Raw genomic sequence first — 17,338 nt, 5'->3', positions numbered from 1 at the left:
AAAAAGAATACAGATTCCTAAATTCACAGTTCCTTTTTTTTTCCCCCATCTGACTCCTAAAATCATACCCTAAAGCTCCCCCATGACTGTCTTACTGTAGAAAGTCCATTTCTTCTTTTGAAACATGTTTCTTGAGTGCCTGCTGTGCTCAGGATCCAGACCTCCTAGTTGGATCCTTCCAGGGCTTACCTGCTGAAAGTCACAGCTGACTGAAGCAACAGAAAGCTTTCTAAAATAATGAAAGGTAACAAAGTCAAGGACGTGATCTTAACCAGTGCTTCATGGAATGAACCTAAGAAACCTGCTGAAATGGGTTGCTAAATGCAACCCCATTATCTTAAAGTAATGAATGAAAGCAGCTATTTAAACAGTATGAGAAAAAATAAATAGCGGAAAGTGGGTTTGAGTTTAGTGCAGAAAGTGGGTCAGGGAACAAATCTAAAGACTTAAGGGTGAGGAAAGAGGATACAGAGACTACTTAGAGCTGAAATGTTACTAGATTACCTAAGAAAGTAAGAGTGGCTATGTGAATGAAAAAGCAAACCAGCCTATTTATGTAAGAAGAAATTAAAATTGAAATGACTGGTTTCAAAAGAATCACTGAAATTGGTACTCCTTGTACATGTTAAGTAAAATAGGGATTACTCTTAAGATAATGGGACGTTTCATTGGAAAAAGCATTGATGCAGAAACTATCACCGTTGCAGTAATTATTAAACAGTAATAACTGGGGCCCCAAGCAGCATACAAGGAAAACTGGTAGAAACACAGTTAGAAATAGGTGAAACCACTACTGTATGTACTGTCCACAGCATTGCACTCTCCGAATTTCAGACCATGTGCTGACAGCTGACCTTCCCTTCTGCTTGTGTTCCTTCAGTGCCTTGCCTTTGGTAGGTGGTTGAGATATGCTGGTTGAATTAATGAATATGTAGTCAAGTTAGGCTGGAGTAATAAGGTAGAGTAACTGATGTGGCGTGAAATTGGCATATCTTTATAGTTTTTGGTGCATACATGCAAAGAAATACTTAACCAATATGGCCATTTGTTACTAATAAGAATGACTTCAAAATGAAGAACCAGAATCCCCAAATCTTTCTAGTGGGGATATTCCTAAAAAGTCATGGGACATCTTTATGTAAGAAGCTTTCCTGAGCTAGGTGAGGAAAACCTGATACAAATTCTGGTGCCATTAATAACACTGTAAGCACGTGTGAACCATGCAGCTTCATTTGGATATTGAAAAGACCTGAGGGGGAGGTGGCAAAGGACCTGGAGTGCCAGCATCTTCCAGGTTCTCTTCAGCGTTTTCTTCAAGAAGCTGCTTTCCCCTTGTCCTCCTAGTAGTTAACCTTGATGTCATGGAATCACCCTTCACAAAGTGCAGGTTTTCTCGAGGTTGCATAATTCTCAGTTTATGCTCGTGCCATAGTTATGTTAAAAAAAAAATAACCGTTGTATTTAAGGTGCAATTTTTGTAACAGCACTTCATACCTTATACTTTATTCTCCTGGAAAGAAAGTGTGGAGTGTTACAGTCCATAGCGCCTTTCTTTGCATTAATCCGTGTTTCCTACCTTTGTGTGTTTTATGTAAATAATACATTTATAAGGTCTTCCGCTGAAAACACTGAGGCAGTTGATGCCCTTATAATAATAATCGTGGAGAATCCTAGATCTTCGTTTTTTCCCACTTTTACAGTTGTCTGATCCATGCTTTGAAAGTTTTTTTTTTTTTAACAGGTAGTCTTATTTTCCACAACTTTTTATTATGAAATGTTCAAATATACAGAAAAGTTAAATAATAAAATGAACTATATATATCCACCTAGATTCAAAAATTAACATTTTGCCATATTTTTTACTGAACAACTGGAGAGTAACTTACAGACATTTCACCTCTAAACAACACTAACCATGCATCTCATAAAAACAACCACAATAACATTACATATCTCAAAAAATGAACATTAATTCCCAACTACCAAGCACTCAGTCTGTGTTTCCATCTTCAAGCCGTACAGATGCTTGTCTATTCCATCCACCCAGAATAGCTTCCTGCCTTGAGGTTTGTTTTCCAGGACTTTTTTTTTTTTTCTCTCCTTTAAATAGAGCAGGTCAGTTGTAGAATGTCTTTCAGGATTTAACAGATTGTACATGTGGTTTATTTATCTTGTTCCTGTAGTTTCTGTAAATTAGCAGTTAGTTAGGGCCAAAGGCTTGGTGTATTCATGTTACACATTTTTTACATTAACACTTCACAGATGTATTTCATATTGCATCCCATCAAAAGTCTCAATATCGGGTTGACTAGGGACTTCCTTGGCAGTCCAGTGATTAAGACCACTCCCAATGCAGGGGACAGGTTTGATCCATGGTTGGGGAATCCTGCATGCTGCCTGGCACAGCCAAGAAAAACAAGGATGACTCACTGTGATGCAAAATTTGATCACATCTTCCCAACTTAAAAGGATGTCCTTGCTGTTGCAGGTAACAGATAACCTGTGCAGTGACGTGGCAGTGCATAGGTAGCCCATTTACCAGCAACATTTTCCCTGGCGGTTTGGGGGATCCAACGATGATCCTTGCCAGAATCCATTATTTCAGCAAAATTTGCTGAAATTTTCTAATTTTGTCCTTCTTCCTACACTTATTGACTGATACTCTGTAAGGAAGAGCTTTCCTTCATCAGCTGGGACTGCACTAGAGACAGGATCACACGTCTTTCCTTAAATTACCGATTTTTCAAGAGTCAGGAGTCACCGGCAGTGATGACATATGATTCGGTGCTGCACAGTTAGGATCACTGTTTCAGATTCTCTGATTACCCCAGACTTGGCCAGTTAGAAACCTTCAGGTAGCCCTTTTGTCCTCTGTCGTTCCTCTCCAACCTTTGGGCACTTAACGTCTTTTGACAAAGCTATCTCCAGTTCGCCTCGCACTCTCAATACCTCAGGTACGGGATGAGCCCTTTCTCCAGGAATCCCTGGCTCTTTTTTATAGGCAGCAATTTAGAAACCAGATCTGGGTAATGGGCATGCTCTCTGCTACTGGGCATACTTAGTAAGTGGGCTGAGTTCTTCCAACCACTGGAAGAGCCTGCAGTAAAGGCAACTCTGCCCTTCTTTCACCAGTTACATAATATCTAATTCTGTAATCGGGAGACATAATTACCTAGCCAGGCAAACGATTTGGGGAGCAAATAAGTCCTGTTGAGCAAACAAAACTGGAGGGAACACAAGGTTTATGTGTACCTGGAAAACCACACACTTAACCACAAGAGGTCTTATGCCAAGGCCACGAGCAATAAGTTTTCAGAGGGACGGAGCTTTTCAGTTAACCTGGCAAGCACATTAAGTACAGAGCTGCTGCTGCTAAGTCGCTTCAGTCGTGTCCAACTCTGTGGGACCCCATACATGGCAGCCCACCAGGCTCCCCCATCCCTGGGATTCTAGAGGCAAGAACACTGGAGTGGGGTGCCGTTGGCTTCTCCAAAGTAGCAGTTGAGAGCAACTGAGTGAATGATACCAACTATGTGGTGGTCTGACTATGACGTGTCTTGATGATTTACTGTGTTGAGCTCATCACACTCCCTTTCCATCACGTTAAAGCAGGTTTCTGATCTAAATCAGAGTTCTGAGGATCTATTTCATACAAAGTACTACTTTTTCTTGCTAAACTTTTATTTGATCTTTAAAAATCAATGCCATTAAGTTTCATTCTTTGATTCTTATCTCCTGGTATGAATTCACTTGCATGCACTTGTACATGTACTTTCACCCCTTTATTTCTGTTACTCTCCTCATAGCTTTATATTTCACTATAATTACTACACCTTTAGAACACAGTAGCCATTAAAAATGGCAAGCATGTGCACTACAGTGATATGTATGTGTGTGTAAGCTTGTCAGCAGCACTGAGTCCTTTGTGTGGACATGGAAGGTGAAGCCCACCCAGATCACACACACCCAGGGAGGGAAAACCCTTGGCTCCAGCACTTGGTTGAGTTCTTTCTTTAATGATAAAACTCAGAATACAAAAAGTGTGTACCTACAATTTTATAAAATTACATTATTTTGATGAGATTAAGTTCAGTTGCTCAGTCGTGTCTGACTCTGCAACCCCATGGACTGCAGCACACCAGGCTTCCCAGTCCATCACCAATTCCCATTGAGTTGGTGATGCCATCCAACCATCTCATTCTCTGTTGTCCCCTTCTCCTCTTGCCTTCAATCTTTCCCAGCATCATGATCTTTTGAAATGAGTCAGTTCTTTGCATCAGGCAGCCAAAGTTTTGGAGTTTCAACTTCAGCATCAGTCCTTCCAATGAATATTCAGGACTGATTTCCTTTAGGATGGACTGGTTGGATCTCCTTGCTGTCCAAGTTACTGTCAAGAGTCTTCTCCAACACCATAGTTCAAAAGCATCAATTCTTCAGCGCTCAGTTTTCTTTATAGTCCAATTCTCACATCCATACATGACTACTGGAAAAACCATAGCTTTGACTAGATGGACTTCTGTTGGCAAAGTACTGGTCAGCACTTGATGAGATTACAGCACTGAAAGTTTTTTTGTCTCCCGTCCCCTTGAGTCTTTTAAATTCAAATCTTTATATGAGAATTGCCTAGCAAATGATGCACTCCCCCCTCCTCCAATTCTGGTATCTCATCCAGATCTTTCCCACGTTTCAGAGCCACGTGATCAGTGACTGCCTGGACCATCAGGTTTGGGTTTTACCTCTTCATATTACAGTTCATTCTTCTACATCCCCACAGCCTTTCACCAACTCTTGTTTAGATTATTTCGTAGCCAGGTAAGTGTTCACCCCAACCCTGATCCTGCACCTCTCAATTATCTCCCACAGGCCACAGGGAGGTGGCTCCTCGGCACTGAGTCCTCCCCTCCCGCTCTGAGAACGCTAAATAAGCCCCCTCTGCCTGAAGCCCACCTTCCGCCCGCCCCGAGCGCTGCAGTTCATCCAGTGGCGGATGACCCTCGCCCGTCCCGGTACGCCGCCATCAGACTGAAGGGAGGGAATTACCAGAGGCCAAGCTCACCTCCTGCAGGGAGGGGCTCGGCCCAGAGCCGCCCTCCCTGGACCACGAGAGCAGGAGCCCCAATAGTCCCGGGCGGAAGCCCAGCTTCCGGCTTGAAGGGGATTCTGGGATGCTAGGCGGGGCCAGGCGCACGGGCGTTCCTGAGAAAAGCGGGCAGAGCCTCGCTACGCAGGCGCATCGCCGATTACGGCGACTCTAGCCCTCGGCTCGCGACCACCTGCCGGCGCGCTCCCGGCCAGGCTGGAGAGCTGACGGGAGGGGGCGTCCCCGCGCCGCCGAGGCGCGCGCTCGGACATCCTCCAAGCTTTGGCCTGAGCTCCCCTTAAGGGGCCGAGAGGCTTGGTGACGAGGCTATTCAAACAGCCCTTTATAGCCGCTACCATCGCATCCTTCCAAGAGTGCAGCAGCCTCTTCTCTCTTCCAGTGACCCTCACGTACCTGTCCACCTGCCTGGACAGCCAGCCGGCCTTGCTTCCGGTCTATAGTCTACCACTGACACTCGCCTCCTGTTATTTTGGAGCAAGTCTCAGCATCATATTATTTACCTGCAAACATTTCAGTGTACAGATTTAAAGATAACTTTTTAAACACAGTGACATATATTTGTTGCATTTTATTTTTTTTTCTTAATATTATCAAAAAGCAATTGAATGCTTAGATTTCCGTGCTTGGTGTAATTTTTTTTTTTTTTTTTTTGCATTCTTACAGTCTGTTTATTTGATTCAAGATCCAGGAGAGTTGCACACTTTGAAGTTAATTGATGCTTTGTAAGTCTTTTTCAATCTGTAAACTTCTCTCTTTTATTTCTGTCAATATATTTCTTGGACAAACTAGGCCTTTTGTCTGGTAGCATTTCTCATGATCCAGACTGTGGTGTTAAGACACTAATATACACAGTTTCATTTTATTTTACAAAATTTGAAAATTGCATTTTCTTCATTGTATTTCTGTGTTATAATTAGGTGAAGTTTTTTCATGCTATGTAAAATCTGTAGAACAAAGTACTTCAAGAAATCCAACTTCTATCCCTGTCCTGTCTACCCAGTTTTCTCCCTCTCCCAAAGCTAACCATTTTAAAAGGTTGTAGCTTTGGGCTTCCCTGCTGGTCCAGTGGTTAGGAGTCCGCCTTGCAATACAGGGGACACCGGTTCGATTCCCGGTTCAGGAAGATCCCACATGCCACAGGGCAACTAAGCACTGCAACGAAGATCCAGCACAGCCACCAAAATAAATATATAAATCTTTAAAAAAAAAAAAAAAAAGGTTGTAGTTTATTCTTCTATTTTTTAAAAAAATTTGAGAAAATATATTGACCCTTGAACGATGTGGGGGCTAGGAGCAACGACTGCCCAGCAGTGTGATGTGTAAGGTTCCTTCCTCCCCTCTGTTCAGCATCTGCTTATTTAACCAACCACAGGTCATACAGTACTATAGTTCATACTTACTGGGGAAAAAAATCCACATGTAAGTGGACAGACAGCTCAAAGCCAGGTTGTTCAAGGGTCAACACCCTTTCTTAGATACACTGTAACCTGGTATACACACATCTCTCCACCTCTTCCACATAAACATATACTCTAGAAATCACAGAGATGGTTTCATCCCTCTTTTCACAGTTGCATATGACTTCGGTGTTTGGATGTACGGCAGTATATCCAGTCGTTTAATGATGGACACTCAGGTTTTTTGTAAAAAGAGGTAAGAGAAAGCAGCATAGATTAGGGTTGGACAAGTATAAAAATAGGAAGAAGGTGGATTGATACCCAAATACATCTGTATTTACATGTGGTATAAATGGAATAAATACTTCAAGTCAAAGACAAAGATTGTCAAACTGGATTTTTGAAAAATTATTCTGTTTAAAAGAGATGAAGTTTAAGGACACAAAAAAGTAGAAAGTAAGAGTATGGAAAAAAGATATACAGTGTAAACACTAATCAAAAGAAAGTTAGTGTCTTGATATTAATATCAGACAAAAGAGATTTTAAGCCAGGAAGCATCACTAGAATTGAGCAAAATTCATAATGACTGAAGGGTAAATGAACCAGGAAGATACAAATTCTGACTTTGAAATTCACTTAATAATATAACTCAAAATACATAAAGCAACAACTGTCAAAACTGAGAAAAGAAATAAAAGCTCCATCATAATGTGATGATGTGACATATGTCTGTCAGTCACTAGTAAAATAAGCAGATAAAGATCAGTAATTATATTAGAAATTTAAAGAATATTATTTTCCTGCTCCAACAATTACATGATTTATTTTCATTTAAATCCTTCTCAGTTCAGTTCAGTCGTTCAGTCGTGTCCGACTCTTTGCAACCCCATGAATCGCAGCACACCAGGCCTCCCTGTCCATCACCAACACCCGAAGTTCACTCAGACTCATGTCCATCGAGTCAATGATGCCATCCAGCCATCTCATCCTCTGTCGTCCCCTTCTCCTCCTGCCCCCAAACCCTCCCAGCATCAGAATCTTTTCCAATGAGTCAACTCTTCCCATGAGGTGGCCAAAGTACTGGAGCTTCAGCTTTAGCATCATTCCTTCCAAAGAAGTCCCAGGGCTGATCTCTTCAGAATGGACTGGTTGGATCTCCTTGCAGTCCAAGAGTCTCTCAAGACTCTTCTCCAATACTACGTTCAAAAGCATCAATTCTTTGGTGCTCAGCTTTCTTCACAGTCCAACTCTCACATCCATACATGACCACTGTAAAAACCATAGCCTTAACTAGATGGACCTTTGTTGGCAAAGTAATGTCTCTGCTTTTCAATATGCTATCTAGGTTGGTCATAAGTTTCCTTCCAAGGAGTAAGCGTCTTTTAATTTCATGGCTTCAGTCACCATCTACAGTGATTTTGGAGCCCAAAAATATAAAGTCTGACACTGTTTCCCCATCTATTTCCCATGAAGTGATGGAACCAGATGCCATGATCTTCGTTTTCTGAATGTTGAACTTTAAGCCAACTTTTTCACTCTCCACTTTCACTTTCATCAACAGGCTTTTTAGTTCCTCTTCACTTTCTGCCATAAGGGTGGTGTCATCTGCATATCTGAGGTTATTGATATTTCTCCCGGCAATCTTGATTCCAGCTTGTGTTTCTTCCAGTCCAGCGTTTCTCATGATGTACTCTGCATATAAGTTAAATAAGCAGGGTGACAATATACAGCCTTGACATACTCCTTTTCCTATTTGGAACCAGTCTGTGGTTCCATGTCCAGTTCTAACTGTTGCTTCCTGACCTGCATATAGGTTTCTCAAGAGGCTGGTCAAGTGGTCTGGTATTCCCATTTCTTTCAGAATTTTCCACAGTTTATTGTGATCCACACAGTCAAAGGCTTTGGCATAGTCAATAAAGCAGAAATAGATGTTTTTCTGGAACTCTTGCTTTTTCGATGATCCAGCGGATGTTGGCAATTTGATCTCTGGTTCCTCTGCCTTTTCTAAAACCAGCTTGAACATCTGGAAGTTCACAGTTCACGTATTGCTGAAGCCTGGCTTGGGGAATTTTGAGCATTACTTTACTAGCGTGTGAGATGAGTGCAATTATGCAGTAGTTTGAGCATTATTTGGCATTGCCTTTCTTTGGGATTGGAATGAAAACTGACCTTTTCCAGTCCTGTGGCCACTGCTGAGTTTTCCAAATTTGCTGGCATATTGAGTGCAGCACTTTCACAGCATCATCTTTCAGGATTTGAATTTTTTTGCTCAACTGGAATTCCATCACCTTCACTAGCTTTGTTCATAGTGATGCTTTCTAAAGCCCACTTGACTTCACATTCCAGGATGTCTGGCTCTAGGTGAGTGATCACACCATCGTGATTATCTGGGTTGTGAAGATCTTTTTGGTACAGTTCTTCTGTGTATTCTTGCCACCCTTTCTTAACATATTCTGCTTCTGTTAGGTCCATACCATTTCTGTCCTTTATCGAGCCCATCTTTGCATGAAATGTTCCCTTGGTATCTCTAATTTTCTTGAAGAGATCTCTAGTCTTTCCCATTCTGTTCTTTTCCTCTATTTCTTTGCATTGATCGCTGAGGAAGGCTTTCTTCTCTCTTCTTGCTATTCTTTGGAACTCTGCATTCAGATGCTTATATCTTTCCTTTTCTCCTTTGCTTTTCGCTTCTCTTCTTTTCACAGGTATTTGTAAGGCCTCCCCAGACAGCCATTTTGCTTTTTTGCATTTCTTTTCCATGGGGATGGTCTTGATCCCTGTCTCCTATGCAATGTCACGAACCTCAGTCCATAGTTCATCAGGCACTCTATCTATCAGATCTAGGCCCTTAAATCTATTTCTCACTTCCACTGTATAGTCATAAGGGATTTGATTTAGTTCATACCTGAATGGTCTAGCGGTTTTCCCTACTTTCTTCAATTTAAGTCTGAATTTGGCAATAAGGAGTTCATGATCTGAGCCACAGTCAGCTCCTGGTCTTGTTTTTGTTGACTATATAGAGCTTCTCCATCTTTGGATGCAAAGAATATAATCAATCTGATTTTGGTGTTGACCATCTAGTGATGTCCATGTGTAGAGTCTTCTCTTGTGTTGTTGGAAGAGGGTGTTTGCTATGACCAGTGCATTTTCTTGGCAAAACTCTATTAGTCTTTGCCCTGTTTCTTTCCTCATTCCAAGGCCAAATTTGCCTGTTACTCCAGGTGTTTCTTGACTTCCTACTTTTGCATTCCAGTCCCCTATAATGAAAAGGACATCTTTTTTGGGTGTTAGTTCTAAAAGGTCTTGTAGGTCTTCATAGAACCATTCAACTTCAGCTTCTTCAGCGTTACTGGTTGGGGCATAGACGTGGATTACTGTGATATTGAATGGTTTGCCTTGGAAACGAACAGAGATCATTCTGTCGTTTTTGAGATTGCATCCAAGTACTGCATTTCGGACTCTTTTGTTGACCATGACGGCTACTCCATTTCTTCTGAGGGATTCCTGCCCACAGTAGTAGATATAATGGTCATCTGAGTTAAATTCACCCATTCCAGTCCATTTTAGTTCGCTGATTCCTAGAATGTCGACGTTCACTCTTGCCATCTCTTGTTTGACCACTTCCAATTTGCCTCGATTCATGGACCTGACATTCCAGGTTCCTATGCAATATTGCACTTTACAGCATTGGACCTTGCTTCTATCACCAGTCACATCCACAGCTGGGTATTGTTTTTGCTTTGGGCTCCATCCCTTCATTCTTTCTGGAGTTATTTCCCCACTGATCTCCAGTAGCGTGTTGGGCACCTACTGACCTAGGGAGTTCCTCTTTCAGTATCCTATCATTTTGTCTTTTCATACTGTTCATGGGGTTCTCAAGGCAAGAATTCTGAAGTGGTTTGCCATTCCATTCTCCAGTGGACCACATTCTGTCAGGGGGCATGAATTCAATCCCTGGTTGGGGAATGAAGATCCCACATGCCATGCAGTGCAGCAAAAAACAATAAATTTAAAAAAAAATATGAAATAGGCTTTCTCAGGACTTCCCTGGTGGTCCTATAGTCTAGACTTCACCTTTCAATGCAGGGAGTATGGGTTTGATCTCTGGTTGGGGAGCTAAGATCCCACATGCCTTGAAGTCAAAAAACCAAAACATGAAACAGAAGCAATATTGTAACAAATTCAATAAAGACTTAAAAAATGGTCAACATCAAAAATTCTTCCAAAAAAAAAAAAAAGGAAGTAGGCTCTCCCTGCCCACTGATTGCCAGGCTGGCAGCCTGACTTCTCTTAAAATTGTAAATTGTGGGGGTACCAGTGAAGCCCAAGACAAGAAAACTTAAGGTAATGAGATTGCCCAGTTGTCACCAACCCTCCCGAGTCTGGCCCAAAAAGGGTGCTTTGAGCTAATAAGAGACCCATCTCAGTTCAGAACCAAAGGAGGATTTTTTTCCTCAGGGCAGAGGGTGCAGAGGACAAGATTTTCTGACATGCCGGTCAGTTGACGGTGGGGCTGCTTCATAGGGTCTCCAGGGTGGGGAGGGGGCAAGGTTCTCTATTTACCACCCAGGTCTGCAGTGCCCAGCACAGCAACTCTGCACACAGCCCACTGCCACCATCTTGGATTGAGTGCTGTGTGCAGAGTCTCTGCACACAGCTCACTGCCTCCATGTTGGATTGAGTGTCCAGCCAGGCTTCTGTTTACAGCCTGTAGCTGAGGTGCCAGGGCAGCCAGGCCCCACAGGGTGCTCTGGGCCGAAGACACGGGTATGAGGCCTCTGCCTGCAGCCCCCAGTGAGCTGGAGCAACCAGACTCAGTACAGAGGAAAAGCAAGGTAAGACTTTATTTTATTACCCAGATTCTATTTTTATTTCTCCAAAACTGTTTATGGGCTTTGCTGGTGACACAAAGCCTTGAAGGTGTTTGAAGCATAAGCCTTGTCAGTGCAAATAGGTGTTAAACAGTCTATAATAGGAATACAAAAGGGTTTTATTTGAGAGAGCTGAGGGCTGTGGCCCAGGAGAAGGCCTCTGAGTGGCTCTGAGGACCTGCTCTGGAGAAGCAGGGTTATCAGCACAGTTTTGTGGCTTGTCAGAACAATAATCAGACCTGACAGGGGTACATTCCATCAGGGTTTCCAAAAAAACAGTTAAGTATTTGGGACATCTCGGCAGTCCAGTGATTATGACTCAGCACTTTCACCGTGGAGGCCTGGGTTCAATCCCTGGTCAGGAAACTAAGATGCCAGAAGCCAAGAGGGGAAAAAAAGAAAAACTAAGAGAGACCACCACCTACTCAGCAGATCAGTATAGCCTTGGGAACCAGGAAGGGAGTCTGGTCATGGAAGGAGTCCCAGCATTGCCGTCCGAGTAAGGGGAGGCGTTTCATCCTTATTTTTAACATAGACATTCTTTGCTTCTGGTCAGTGCACCTTTTCTTTCTTTATTATTATGATTTTTTAATATTTATTTATTTGGCTGTGCTGGGTCTTGGGCTTCCCCAAGTGACTCAGCAGTAAAGAATCTGCCTGCAATGCAAGAGACGAGGTTTGATCCCTGCATCAAGAAGATCCTATATTCTTGCCGAGAGGATCCTATGGACAGAGGGGCCTGGCAGGCTACAGTCCATGGGGTTCCAAAGAGTCGGACACGACTGAAGTGACTGAGCATGCACACCGGGTCTTGATTGCAGCATGTGGGATCTTTTAATTTGGAAGTGTGGGATCTTCCCTTTAGTTTCGGCATGCAGACTCTTCGGCTATGGCATGTGAACTCTTAGTTGCGGCATGTGGGCTCTAGTTCCCTGACCAGGGATTGAAGCCATGCCCTCTGCATTGGGAGAATGGAGTCTTAGCCACTGGACCACCGGGGAAGTCCTTGTACCCTTTAATGGTTAAAGCAGATGTATGATGCAGGCTATTTTAGCTAACAAACCCGGGTTCGATTCCTGGGTTGGGAAGATCCCCTGGAGAAGGAAATGGCAATCCACTCCAGCACTCTTGCCTGGAAAATCCAATGGATGGAGGAGCCTGATAGGCTACAGTCCACGGGGTCGCAAAGAGTCAGACACAGGACTGAGCGACTTTCCATTCCATTCCATTTCCATATATAACCAGACTGACTTCCCTGAACCTCAGTATGTAAAAGCTTTCCTCTCCTTCTCATCAAAGAAGAGTGGGATCAGGAATAGCTGTTCCTTTAAAGATGGTGATGAACTTCTAAGCAGGATATTGGTTGCAATTAAGATGAAAGGAATGGCCTGGGGCCTTAGATGGTGGCTGCTTGCCTCTGACTCACAGTGTTGATAAGAATCATCTAGAGAAACTCCTTCTAGCAGCTGCAGGAGAGGCAGCCTGTGAATCAATGGAGAGTCGGGTCAGAAATGTGAAGCCAGTCCTTATAGCTGGGGAGCAGCTTCCCACCCCGATACCGGTGGGAGCAGGACTGAAGAAGGTGGGTGTCCACAGATGACAGGCGTTCTCTGCAGTGTCACCTGGTTAATCCTGGTTCCCTCTCATCCTTCTTATCTGCCTGTACCTTGACAGCCCCTCGACCCCACCACCAGCCCCACAGGCCCCACCGCCCACACTCAGCAAGGGTAGAATTAACTATGCATTTGCAGTTCCTACAGATTTCAGGCCAACGTGCCAACCAGATACTTTACAAATACTAAAAAAAAAAAAAAAAAAAAAAACCAACCCTACACTGACACCTCTTCCAGTGAGCAGAGACCCTCCTCCCACCACCCCAGCCAGCTTGATTCCAGGGAGGGAGGCTGGTCACTGCGAAGCACTCCTGGCTATCTGGAATCCCACTCCTCTGGACTTCTTTGCATCCACCTCTCATTTGTATGTCTTTCAGTCTTTTCAGTTCAGTCGCTCAGTCATGTCCGACTCTTTTGACCCCATGGACTGCAGCATGCCAGGCTTCCCTGTCCATCACCAACTCCCAGAGCTTACTCAAACTCATGTCCATCGAGTCGGTGATGCCATCCAACCATCTCATCCTTTGTCATCCCGTTTTCCTCCTGCCTTCAATCTTTCCCAGCATCAGGATCTTTTCAAATGAGTCAGTTCTTTGCATCAGGTGGTCAAAATATTGGAGCTTCAGCTTCAGCATCAGTCTTTCCAATGAATATTCAGGACTAATTTCCTTTAGGATTGACTGGTTGGATCTCCTTGCAGTCCAAGGGACTCTCAAGAGTCTTCTCCAAAACAATAAAAAAGAGTCTTCTCCAGCACCACAGTTCAAAAGCTTGCTGCTGCTGCTGCTGCTAAGTCACTTCAGTCGTGTCCGACTCTGTGTGACCCAATAGACGGCAGCCCACCAGGCTCCCCAGTCCCTGGGATTCTCCAGGCAAGAACACTGGAGTGGGTTGCCATTTCCTTCTCCAATGCATTAAAGTGAAAAGTGAAAGTGAAGTCGCTCAGTCATGCCCAACTCTTAGTGACCCCATGGACTACAGCCTACCAGGCTCCTTCATCCATGGGATTTTCCAGGCAAGAGTACTGGAGTGGGCTGCCATTGCCTTCTCCAGTTCAAAAGCTTAGAAGTGTCATTTTTAAAGTTTCTTCTGCTTTTCTCCATGCTGTCGCGATGGCGCTGGTCAGTTGCAACCTTGTACTTCAGACCAGAAGCTCTGCTAGAACCATTATTATGTGAAAAGGTGAGTCCTGGTAGCAGAGGACTGGAGAGTGGGGCACCCTGCCAACCATAAGGAAATGGCCATATTTACGGGTATGCTGGCTTGAGTCTTTTGATCGGGAATTAGAAATAAGCAGTTGTTTGAATGTAGGCCTATAGAAGGAGGCCCCCTGAGCTCATCTAACATGTGGGTTTTATGTGAGATGATGAGTATCCACTAAACTTACTGTGATAATCATTTCATGATGTATGTTAGTCAAATTATTAGGCAAATTAAAGTGTTAGTTGTTCAGTCATGTCTGACTCTTTACAACCCTATGGACTATAGCCCACCAGGCTCCTCTGTCCAAGGGATTTCCCAGGCAAGAATACTGGAGTTGGTTGCCATTTCCTCCCCCAGGAGACCTTCCCAACTCAGGGAGTAAACTCAGGTCTCTTGCATTATAGGCAAATTCTTTACTGTCTGAGCCACCAGGGAATTATTATATTGTACACCTTAAATTTATACAGTATTGTATGTCAATTATATTAATATAGCAATAAAACTGAAAGAAAAAATTGTGGATTTTTTGAGGCAGTTGGGGGCATTTCAGGAAAGTAAGTGTCCTGAGGAACCAGGTGACCAACTTGTTGGGGGGGTGCATGGTATCAGTGTCTGGAGGTCTCCCAGAGGTAGAAGGGCCTGAGCATCTCAAGTTCTTTTGAGCTGATGTGGGAAGAGAATGGGCTTCTGACATGGATGTTCCAGAAGGAGCAGGTTTCTGGTGGTAGAGAAGCCAGTGGGTGCAGCCTCAGCATGACGGCTCAGGTGGGCGGCCAGAAGATACTGAAACAGCAGTGTGTCTGGGTGGGGGTCGGTCATCCTGTGGACCCTGACCTCGCAGAGCAGGAAGCTGAGACCAGCAGGTTTGCAGGAAAGGAAAACACAGCAAGCATGAAGCTGTCCCCTGGGTGCCATGAGGTTTAAAGGAAAATAAAGCAAGTAATTGAAATCTGGTTAAGCCTCTTAACCATGCCATCCTATCCTGTGTATTTTTCTCATGAGGATCAGAGAAATGGAGAGTCTGAGAAGTCACAGTGTATTTCTGATGTGCATTGAATGTAGACGTTTGCCATTTCTCACATATCAGAGACCCTTAAACTTGTAAGAAAATGGAGACAATGTTTAAAATGTAAATTTTTTGTATTGTGAAAACGGTTATATCCTGGAGAATTAAAGTACAGTGGAGGGACTTAACTGGTGGTCCAGTGGTTAAGAATCTGCCTTCCAGTGCAAGGGACACAGGTTCTACTCTTGACCTGAGAACTAAGATCCTACATGCCATGTGGCAACTAAGCCCACTCACTGCAACTAAGACCAAAATTAAATAAAATAAATATTTTTAAAAATCAAAATGGTTTTCTAAAAAATGAAATGAAGTCACTGTTTCACCAGCTGCTCTTCATCTAAGAGAAAAGTTTACCTTTATGTCTGTGGATCTTTTTACCAAGGCATTCTGGAACATTGTCTCTGACAACTTTGAAAAAGTAAAAAAAAGCAAATAAAAATCAGTGGTAATCAAAGGAGTGGCTTTACTAAAGTCTTTTACACTGAGTAGGTAAAGATCCCACAGCTCCGATGCCACTGCTGCTAAATTGTTAAAGACAGTGGGGTATACCGATAATTTTATTATTGATTTAGAAATTAACTCCACCTCATTTCCAGGGTTTGTGAGTATTGTCACTGAACAGAACCTGTGTCTGCTCGCTTGCCACATGGCAAAGCCAACTTACTGGCCCTGGACTGTGGTGAAGGAAAGGCCAGGGTTTATTTGCAGGGCATCAAGCAAGAAGTACAGACAGCTCATGCTCAAAAGACCCAAACTTCCAGGCAGCTCTCTGGGAAGGGTTTTTTAAGACGACATGTAGGGTGAGGGCTGCAGGGCGCAAGACTTTCTTCTGATTGGCTGGAGGGGAGGTAACCAGGTGGTATTTCAGGAATCTTAATTATCAACCTTCTGGTTCTAACCAGCCTGGGGTCTACCAGCTGTGGTCAGCATCCAACTGGGGGTGGTGGATGATCTTAGTTCCTACAGAAACTCTAAGATATGTATCTGATGGCTGTGTACATCCCTTGGGAAGAATTAGGCCTCTGTTTTACTATTGACCTATTGTCATTACTTTTCTTCAGTTCAGTTCAGTCACTCAATCGTGTCCAACTCTTTGTGACCCATGGATTGCAGCACGCCAGGCTTCCCTGTCCATCACCAACTCCTCAAGCTTGCTCAAACTCAAGTCCATCAAGTTGGTGATACCACCCAACCATCTCATCCTCTGTCGTCCCCTTCTCCTCCTGCCTTCAATCTTTCTCAGCATCAGGGTCTTTTCCAAAGAGTCAGTTCTTCCCATCAGGTGCCCAAAGTATTGGAGCTTCGGCTTCAGCATCAGTCCTTCCAGTGAATATTCGGGACTGATTTCCTTTAGGATCGACTGGTTTGATCTCCTTGCAGTCCAAGGGACTCTCAAGAGTCTTCTCTAGCAGCACAGTTCAGAAGCATTCATTCTTCTTCATCAGTTACTTTTCTTGCTTAACTGCTTTTCCTTTGTGTCTGCATTCCCTCACTTCCCTAATTAGTAACTGCCTGTGCCTGTTCTTCGGAGCTCAGGGGAGGCCTGGGAGACTAAAGTTTTTTCTACAAACAAGAAACAGGGGACACAGAGGGGTTTTTGTACCCTTTAGGGCCCCAAAGGATCCTGCTCAGTCTCAGTATCACCCTTCCAGTGGGAGAGTCCAGCCTCAAACAGAGCAGCTTCCAGTACGATAGGAACAGGCCCTTCCACAGTGGCCCCGTGTCAGCAGCAACGGTGTTGCTCTGGCTGGGCTGTTGGCCAAATGCAACCATACAAATTTAACTACAGTTTTAACTGTGATGTTGGAATGTAATAAGAAATACACATTTGGGACTTCATCCTAAGGTCCTGGCCAGAACTCCCAACACCACTATAATTTCCTAAGTGATAAAAGAAATAGCATCGTTCACTATAATATTTGGGTTCTGTGAGTGATAAACATGAAAAGAGCATCCTTTGCTATTCATAACAACACCTGCGTTTATATGAATAGGGTGAATTTTGGAAAGCCCCTAAGGATGGGGGCTGATTGCCAGGGAAACCAGCCATGTGATTAGATGGTTGGAATGTCAGCCCAAAGGGAACTTGA

This window comes from Oryx dammah, unplaced genomic scaffold (genome assembly GCF_014754425.2).
Source record: "Oryx dammah isolate SB20612 unplaced genomic scaffold, SCBI_Odam_1.1 HiC_scaffold_8, whole genome shotgun sequence".
NCBI lineage: Eukaryota > Metazoa > Chordata > Mammalia > Artiodactyla > Bovidae > Oryx > Oryx dammah.
Note: the sequence above shows the minus strand (reverse complement) of the source record.